The sequence below is a fragment of the Nannospalax galili genome, unplaced genomic scaffold, assembly GCF_000622305.1.
Source record: "Nannospalax galili isolate Female #2095 unplaced genomic scaffold, S.galili_v1.0 scaffold1156, whole genome shotgun sequence".
In the NCBI taxonomy this organism is placed as follows: Eukaryota; Metazoa; Chordata; class Mammalia; order Rodentia; family Spalacidae; genus Nannospalax; species Nannospalax galili.
Window position 1 is genome coordinate 23741 of NW_008337777.1, and position 10595 is coordinate 34335.

The window sequence follows — 10595 nt, forward strand, 5'->3', positions numbered from 1 at the left end:
AGGAGGAGGCCGCGGCCGTGGCGGCGGAGGAGGAAAGGGAGGAAAGAAAAGAAATATCCAAAAAGGGAGTGGCAGTTCTGTGGATTTATGTTTGTATTTCTTTTCCCTCTCTCTCTCTCTCTCTCTCTCTCTAATTTCTATCCTTCTTAGCTTATGGCTGGGCTAGTTAGGGCTCACTAGCCATATTGAAAACTTTTTCCATTTCATTTTGTTTTGCTGGTGGGGATATTAAACACATGACATTGCAAACAATTTTATTTATGTATTTGATTTTTTATTTTATTTGTTATTTTATTTTATTTTTGAGACACGGTAGCATGTAACCCTTGAATACCCTGAACTCCTGCATCCCCTGAGTCTTCCTCTTAAGACCTGGGATTACAGCATGAGCCCTACTCCTGGTTATTTTTTTTCCTGTGGTGCTGAACCCAGGACCCTGCAGCACTTGGGCAATGGCTCCAACCCTAGGTCCACACCAGCTGCTCACGTTTGCAATTCTTCCGGTGAGCGTTCCCTATGAAAGTTTAGGACACAGTGCAGATGTTTCAGTGAATGTCATTTCTATTGATTTTTTTTGGGGGGGTGGCCTTTTTGAATCAGAGTTTCAGTGTAATTCCAGCTTTCCTGGACTTTACCACATTGCAGGGAAGCTCTCTAAGGGTTTCACTGACCCCCTGTCTCCTTAGGTTTCCATCTGCCCCTCAGCTTCAACAACAGTGTCATCATTCTCCATGTGCTTAGCCCTGACCTGGTCATCAGCTTTTAAGAAAAGAATAAAAGATGGACTAGGATCAGTTCACAGTACCTATAAACACAGAGCATACCTGGAGAACTGTGCAGGGGTGAGTCTTTCCCTCCTCCACTGTCTTGACTGCTGCCTTCTCAACCCTTAGCTTAGACAGGCTTAAAGGAGACAAAGAAGGATCAGTCTTTATTAAACTTCCCAGTGAACATTTTTCTGACTCAAGGTTGCATCCTACTCCCAACAGGTGCTCTTTGCTTATCAGCAGGACTGCTTCTAAATTAGCCAATGGCATGGAGTGTGAGGCTGAGCTCTGGCCACTCAGAGGGAGGCAGAGGACACCTTTGCGTTAGGAATAAAAACCCAATGGGACCCCTGCTGGGTGGCTTGCTTGCTGGATTCAGAGCAGGTAAGCACCCTTTTGCAGAAGTAAAACTTCTTGCCTGGCCAAAATACTTTGGATTGTGTGGTCATTGTCTTGAGACCACAAATGAATTTGTAATGCCCCATCCTGTCCTATCACAGTCTTACTTGAATGTGCCATAACCATGAAGGTCTCATCCTTTCTCACTTGAGCATTTCTGCCAGAACAAAGGAATGAAAAGCAAGGATTCCTTTCCCTTTGATGCCTGATGTATAACTGCAGTGAATATGGTTGAACTGTGGAAGTCAGGATGGAGAATTCTCTGAGAGTGAACACTGATGTATCATACCACCCAGACATACCACTCCTTGGCACATATCCAAAGGACTCGATATCCCATTACAGACATCCTTGTTCGGCCGAGTTCACTGCAGCTACAGTCACAACAACTTCAATGGGTGCAGACTCGATGTCCATCAGAACGTGAACAGATAAGGAAAATGGGATATAGATACACGATGGGATTCTATTCATCATAAAGAAAATGAAATCAGGTAAATGGATGGAATTCTAAAATATACTGAATGAAGTCATCTAGTCCCAGAAAGACAAGTGCCACATGTCCTTTCTTCTATGTGGATCCAAGCTCTGAATCCCTAGATTTGGACACATAGCCTTGGGTAACCGCGGAAGCTTGGGAACAAACAAAAAATAAAAATGAAGAACGAACGCTTGAACACACATGAACACGTTTGCATAAACATACACCGTACATAGATACCTACACACAAGAATTTGCTTATCTTATGTATTTCATGTAAAACACGTCGTACTAAGTATGATCTTTCTGACCGGATTCTTTCACTGTTTTGTTTGTAAAGTTCTTCTGTGCTGTGTGAGTACTTCATGTTTTGGTCTTGAAATAGCCTTTAACTCATTATGTATGTAGCTCAGGCCAGCCTCAAATTCTGTATTTTACTGCTTTAGCTCACAACAATCCCCACCTCCCATCATTTCTGAAATAGAGCTTTTTGTAGACAAGGCCAGCCTCAAACTCACTACTTATATAGCTAAGGATGACCTTAGACTCTTGGTCCTCCTGCCTTAGTCCCTCTGATGTTAGAATTACAGTAATGCAATGGCATACATTGTGCTTTTTTTTTTCAGAGCCAAATCATATTTCATTATGTGACTATAGCAAATTTTTTATGCAATCAGCTGGTGGATGTTTGAGTTGTTCCCCCTTTGGGCTATTACAGATAATGCTCTTTATAGACATGTATGTACAAGTATTGTGTGGACATGTTTGAATTTACTTTGACTCATTTTTGGAGTCACTGGGTCCTATGAAGACCTTAAAGTTCATTTTTTTTTCTTTTTGATTGAATTTTTGTTTCATATACAATATCTTAATAATCTTTATCCCCTCTCCCCCCTCTGCACCTTCCCATAACATCCCCACCAGATTTCAGGCATTCTTTCACTTACGTTAAGGCCTATCAAGTTAGTATACCCAGACATCCCATAGTGCACGTTCATCCACTGGAGTGTAGTCAGCCTATCTAGAGTCACTCCCTTAAAGAGTATCTGCTTTCCCTCACCTGCGGCCAATAGTTCTTTGGCTAAGATTGGGGCCTGCTGCCCATTTCCTGAGTTCTGTGCTGGGTTTTTATCTGCTTGAGTTTACATGGGTCTTGTGCATGCTGACACCATTGCTGTAGGTTTATATGAGCAAGGTTCCAGGAGGCCGTAAGACTCTGTTTCCTTATAGTCATGCCCTTCCTCCTGTGGTTCTTACAATCTTTCTGCACCCTCTTTCACAAAGGTCTCTGAGTCCTGGGTGGGTGAGGTTTAATATGAGTCCTATTCAAGGATCCACATTCCGCAGAAGCTTATTCTCTATGCGTTGGCCATTTGTGGCCTTTTGTGCTTATTATGCTCTGTTGCATATCAATGAGGGAGCATCGCTGATGAGAGCTGAGAGAGGCACTAGCGTTCTATTGCTTGTTCCACTATGTTCTTTGAGCCTTAAGTCTGCAGGTTCTGTTGTAGATGTGTCACTTAGGGTTGGACAAATCATAAACAATCTGTGTGTGTGACCAGTTGTGGAACTCTGTAAAGGTCTCTGTCTGTTGGGAAAGACGCTTCTTCGATGAGTGGTGACTGACATACCTGTCTGTAAATATAAGGATCCATATTTAGCACATGGTAAGAGGTTACATTTGCCTAGGGACATAGCAGCCTGTTTCTCTAAGATCTATAACTTCTCCAGCCATTTGTATTTGGCTATGTTTACAGTACCACACATGAGCGCCTTACCATTGAGTGGGCTTTAAGTCCAATTATATAGCACTTGATTACCACCAACATAAAAGTGCTACCACTGCCCCAATAAAGTTTGCCATGCTGGTGATTGTTGTGGTTATTAGACCTTAAAGATAGGACCATCAACTGATATTTTCCTTTAGCAGCTTGCATAGTGTCCTCCAAAACTATGAGAGGTAGCCTTCAGGGAAGTGATTTCCGATCAATACCAACTCCATTGTTCCAAGTCTTATGTCTGAAGTATGTCATGTCTTCAGCAATGGAGTCTTACCTTCAAGTTCAGGGAGGAAATCAAGGACTCTGGCAATAGGCTGTGTAATTTTGGGAGTCTCTTGGACTACCATTGCTGTCTGGTAGGTTGCTGCAATGTTTTCTTCTAACAGCTTCAGAGTTTCAGGTTTCCTACTGAGGTGTTTGATTCATTTGGAGTTGACTTTTGTGTAGGGTGAAATATAAGGGTCTACTTTCATTCTTCTACAGGTGAAGATCCAGTTTTGTTGGTACCATTTGTTGAAGGGGCTGTCTTTCATCCAGTGTGTGTTCTTGGCACCCTTGTCATATATCAGTGGCTGAAATTGCCTGCACTCATGTTTGGGACTTCAGTTATGTTCCATTGCTCTATGTGTCTGTTTTTGTGCAAGTACCATGCTGTTTCTATGACTGTAGCTTTATAGTATAGTTTGAGATCTTGTATGGTAACCCCCACCTTGCCCTCCAGCATTGCTCTTTGTGCTTAGCCTTGCTTTGGTTATTCAAGGTCTTTGTGATTCCAAATGAATTTGAGAAATTTTTTCCAATTCTGTGGTTTGTTGGGGGGATTTTGATTTTGATTGTATTGAATCTATAGATTACTTTTGGTAGGGTGGTCATTTCACAATATTAATCCTATTAGTACATGAACATGGCAGGTCCTTCCATCTCCTGGTGTCTTCCTCAATACCTATCTTCAAAACTTTAAATTTCATTGTAGAGAATTTTATGTCTTTGGTCAAGTTTGTTTTTTTTATATTTTTTAGGCCATTGTGAATGGTGGGATTTACATGCACTCTTTCTCCAGTTGCATGTTATTGGTATATAGAAATGCTACTGATTTATGTAGATTGATTTTTTTTAACCTGCCTCTTTGTTAAAAGTGATAATCATTTCCAGGAGTTTTCAGGTGGGATTTTTGGGATTTCTTATGTATAATATATCATATGCAAATAGGGATAACTTCTTTTACATTAGCACTCCTTTGATTTCATTCTCTTGTCTTATTGCTACAGGAAGCATCTCAAGCACTATATTGAAAAGGAGTGGGGATAGTGGACAACCTTGCCTGATTCTTGATTTTAATGGGAATTCTTTCAGTTTTTCTCCATTTGCAATGCCATTGGCTATGGGTTTGTTGTATATAGCTTTAATTGTGTTGAGGTATGCTCCCTCCAGTTCAATTCCTTCTAGGACTTTTGACATAAATACATGTTGAATTTCGTTAAAGTCCTTTTATGCATCTCTTGAGATAAACTTGTGTTTTTTGCTTTGATTTCTGTCCTAGTTTGTTTCTCTATTGCTGTGACAGAATACTCTGACCAGTACCAATTTAGGGAAAAAAGGGTTTATTTGTCTTACATCTCCTGGGTCACAGTTTATCAGGGAGCCCAAGGTAGGAGCTCAGGGAAGGAACCTGAAGGCCGGAGCTAGAGCACAGGACATGGAGGAACACTGCTTACTGGCTTGCTCCCTGGCCCCTGCTCAGCCTGCTTTCTTATGCAACACAGGTCCACCTGCCCAGGGGTGGCACCACCCACAGTGGGCTGTGCTCTCCTATATCACTCAACAGTCAAGAAGATGCCCCACATACATGGCCACAGGATAGTCCAATGGAGGCAATTTCCCAATTTAGGCTCCCTCAACCCAGGTGTGTCAAGTTGACACTAAAGCTATCCAGCACAGAGTCCATTTATATGATTCATAACATTAACTGACTTATGGATATTAAATCATCTCTGCATCTCTGGAATAAAGCTGACATGATCATTGTGTATGATCTTTTTGATGTGTGTCTGTATTCTGTGAGAATTTTGCATATATTTTCATTAAGTATATGGGTCTGTAGTTTTCTTTTTTGGTTGTGTCTTTACTTGGTTTAGGTATTAGAGTGATGCTGGATTCACAGAAGGAATTTGGGAGTTCTCCCTCTGTTTCTATCTTTTTGAATGATTTAAGTAGTATAGGTTTTAGATCTTCTTCAAATATATGGTAGATTTCTCCTGTGAATCCATCTGGACCTGGGCTTTTTTTAAACAGTAGGTTTTGTGTCACTGTTTGAATTTCCTTACTTGTTACGGGTCTGTTTAAGCTGTTGATCTCTACTTGGTATAGCTTTGCTGGTTCCCATGAATTTAAATATTTATTCATTTGTTTAGGCTTTCAAATTTTAATGGTGTATAGGTTTTTAAATTATTCCCTTATAACATTCTGAATCTTTTGGGTGCCTATTGTGATGTTTCCCCTTTCATCTCTGATTTTCTTGATTTGGATTTCTCTTTCTTTCTTTTGATTAACTGAGGTAAGGGTCTGTCTATCTTGTTTATATTTTCAAAGAACCAGATTTTAGATTCTTTGATTCTTTTTATTGTTTTCTTTGTTTCTATTTCATTAATTTCTGCTCTAATTTTTGATATTTCTTCTCATCTGCTGAGTTTGGTTTAATTTGTTCTTGCCTTTCCAGAGTTTTAGTTTGCAATATTAAATCATTTATGTATGCTCTTTCCCATTTTTATTATAGCACTTAGAGCTATAAACTTCCCTCTTAGGATTGCTTTTAAAGTGTCCCAGAGGTTTTGATGCATTGTAGTTTCCTTTTCATTTAGTTCCAGGAATAATTTTCTTTTCTCTCTTAATTTCTTCTTTGACACATTCATCATTAAGTCGTGTGTTTTTTAATGTCCATGATATTGTGTAATTACTAGAGCTTCTTTTGGTGTTAATTTTAAGCTTTATGGTTTTGTGCTCTGATAGAATGCATGGAATTATTTAAATTGTTTTCTATATTTTGAGGTTTGCATCAGTTTGTGGTCAATTTTAGAGAAACTTTCATGGACTGTTGAGTAGAAAGTGTATTCTTTGGTGCTTGGGTGGAATGTTCAGTAGATGTTTAGGTCTATTTGGTATATGGTATCATTTAATTCAGATGTCTCTGTTTATTCTTTGTCCAATTGACCTGATTTTGGAGATAGTGGAGTATTAAGTTCCCTAGTATTACTGAGTTGGCATTAATCTGTGTCAAATTTCTATTGTACTTTTTATGGATTTGAGTGCACCAGAGTTTGGTACATATATGTTCATGACTGTAATATCTTCTTGGTTGATGGTTCCTTTGATCAGAATGAGGTGACCCTCTTTATTTCTTCTGTTTAGTTTTAGTTTGAAGTTTACTGTGTCAGATATTAGAATTGCAACCCCTGATGTTTCTTAATGGCATTTGCATGTCATTTTTTTCCCCATCCTTTCACCTTAAGGTAGTGTCTATCCTTCAAGGTGAAATGAGTTTCTTACAGAGAACAAAAAGTTGAATTTTGCTTTTTAATCCATTTAACTAGTCTGTGGCTTTTGACTAGGTAGTTTAGTCCATTGATATTTAAAGTTATTATTGAAAGATGTGTGTTGGTTTCTGTCATTTTAATTTATGTTTACATTCTTTGTCTAATTTTGTGTTTCCACAAATATACCTTCATTTATTTTTTTCTGTTGCCTTGTGGATGCAATTGTTCCTTCTTCAGTCCTTTGTATCACTCTGAGTATTCTTTGCAAGGCTGCTTTGGTGAGCATGAATTCTTTCGGCCTATTCACATCATGGAAGATTTTTCTTGCATCTTCAATTATAATAGATAGTTTTGCTGGGCAAAGTATTTGGGGTTAGCATATATGGTCATTTATAACTGTGGGTACTTTGGTCAAGGTTCTTCTGGCTTTCATAGTTTGCATTGAAAAGTCAGCTGTATTTCTGATGGATTTTCTTTTATATGTGAGTTGTTGTTTTTCTCTTGCAGCTTTCAGTATTCTCTCTTTGTTCTGTTCATGTAGTGTTTTTACTATGATATGCCGTGGGGAGTTTCTTCTCTGCTCATCTCTATTTGGTGTTCTATGTGCTTCTTGTACTTGTATGGTCATATCGTTCCTTAATTTTGGGAAACTATCTTCTAAACTCCTGATGAAGATCTTATCACTACCATTTACCTAAGATTCTTCTTCTTCCATGCCTATGAAGCATAAATTTTAACTTTTCATGGGGTTCCACATTTCCTGCATATTCCATTCTTGTGTTTCTGTGTCAAATTGACCGGGGGTCCATTGTCCTGAGTAGAGGGAGACCCAGTCCTCCATTGGACTGGCATGTGGTTATGTCTGTGGAATATTTTCTTGATTGTTGAGTTTTGTGGGAGGGCCCAGTCCACTGTGGGCGGTGCCACACCTGAGCATATTGTTGTTGTTGTACTGTAGTGTAAAAGAAGGCCGGCCAGGGAGCAAGCCAGTAAGCAGTGGTCCTCCATGGCCTGTGCTTCAGCTCCTGCCTCCAGGATCCTGCTCTGAGTTCCCACCTTGGGCTCTCTCAGTGATGAACTGTAACCCAGGAGATGTAAGCTAATAAACTCTTTCCTCCCCAAGTTGGTATTGGTCAGAGTATTTTGTCACAGCAATTGAAGGCAAGCTAGAACACTCCCACCCCTATATCTTTTCTCCTTAAAAAAATCCTGCCTTTCTTTCGTAGTCCCAAATGCTGATAGGTTTTGCCAGCAAAATTTCTCTCTTCTCCTCCTGTCCCTTTCCTATGTGTTCACTAGGAAGTTTGAGCAAGCCACTCTAATGCTTTGGACCCTTCTTTCTTCAAATTCCTAGTGCAGGAAGCTTCATTCCCCCCTGGACATTTGACTTTTCTCCTCCCTGTGCAACATATACAAAACAGGTGACCATACTTATCTGGATATTATATGCTTGCTATAGGAATCCTCATGAACCTCACATGAGTCTCAAATTTATCATATGAGTTTATATAGGACTGAGGAATAAGTCAATATTCACTGGAGCTTGAGGAGGCCAGCACATCCAGTTGGAACTTTCCTGGGTAATTCAATCAATGAGCCCTATTTGTTTCAAGGAGATAGGGATGGGAGTGGAAATGGGCAAAAATAGACACTAAATTCTCCCACATCCATAACGAACCAGGGAGCTTCATAACCGCCTTAACCTACATGGGGCAGTTAGACTTTGCTCATATGTTGGCTACTTTGCTTTAGGCAGAGAAACTTGATTATTGAAATTATTGAATGAACCAGTGTAAAAGTATTACAACTAAATTATCATAATTAGGATCAAAAGATACTAGTAGGCTTCATATGTTGGTGAACTTAGAACTTTAAGGTCTTTTTTTTTTTGGAGTCTGAGAGCACCTGACTTGAGCCTGATGTGGGCTTCTACAGGGTGAACTTCTCAAACCCCACTGTGCCCATCCCACTGCTTCCCTGCTGGTTAGTAGGGGCCAGACTTTTGGAGACTGCCAGAAAGCATCAGACTTGCCAGACTCGTGCTTCTACCACATGAGCTTCACAAATCATGTTATGGCCATACCCCCACTTTGGGTCCATCTGCATTCCCTCCCACTGCCCCATGGCCAGACTTACCTGGTGGCTAGTGGGGCCATTCCAATGGAAGAAATTCCCCAATCGAGGCTCCCTCTACCCAGATATGTCAAGTTGACAACTAAAGCTATTCAGCATAAGGGTGAAAGAAATTCTTAAAGCAGGCCCCTCCCCATCACACCTCTAGCTCCCCAGTCACTTCCCAGCTACCAGAATAGCACAGTGTAATATGAACTGATTACACAAATCCAGTTTCAGAATTTGCTCAGAACTCTGGCTACAATAGAAGGCTTCACATTCTGGCTGATATCATCCCTGCTTTTGTCTTTTCAGAGCTGTCTACATCTTCTTAAAGTGTAAAGAGTCAATGATCTAGAAATACAGCCTCCCTTGAGGCTTTATTGATTGTTGAAGAATTGGCACTTTTGGGGTTTTGTTTGTTTGTTTTTCAAGTCAATGCTGTTCCTGTGGAGATGGAAAAACCTTCCAGGAAGGGGAACAGAGAGTACAATTGGTCAGTGAGAATCTCTGGTACATACTAGATAGAAATAGGAAGGAAAAGAAAGGAAGCACAAGAATTGCAGGAGTGAAGGGTGTAAGTAGCAGTAAAAAGGTTGTTAGGCAGGTCCTGGAGATGTGGCTCAGTGGTTAAGAGCACTGGCTGCTCTTGCAGAGGACCCATGTTCAATTCCTACCACCCACAAGGCATCTAACAACTATCTGTAATTCCAGTTCCAGAGGATTTGATGCCCTCTTCAGGCTTCTTTGGGCTTTGCACAGGGGTGCACTTACATACATGCAGGCAACACATTTATACACATAAAAGAAAGAAAGAAAGAAACAAACAAACAAAGAAAAGAGTATTTTAAAGAGGTTGTTGGGTAGGCTGTTAATAGTCTCTCCCCTGACACCTAAAAGAATTACCATCAAAGCCTGTTATAGGCATGGAATTTGCTAAGTTCTAGGGATATATGGACAAATTTTACATTCTCCAGGCCTGCCAAGATGTCTCAGTGTAGAGGTGCTTGCATGCAAACCTGATGATCTGAATTTGATCCCTGGAATCCATGTAAAGGTGTAAGGAGAGAACCATCTCCACAAAGTTGTGATCTGACTATATGTGTGCAATAACATGGGTCTCTCCACCGTGAATAAAAGTTTTCCATAAAAAAAAATATATATATAGGTTCTACAAGTTTTCAGTGTAACAAAAGGAAAGTATGTAACAAAGAGAAATTAGTTGAGCTTTTCAAAATGTGTGGTAATTTTTCTAGGTAGGGGCACCACTAGCATTGGTGAGCGCTAATATTTATTGTTCACCCACCATCTTCCAAGTGTTCACATAATGATTAACTTCTTTATTTATGACACTAACCTTCTGATGGATATTTTTTATGGTCCCTGCTTTTATAAAGAATCTATGGGACAAGTGGTCTGGCTATAAGACCTGTGCTCCTTACCAACCTGACTGTAGGTAAGTCCTTCTTTTCTTTTTCCCTCCTTCCCTCCTTCCCTCCCTGTCCATCATGCCCAGCTTTAGGTT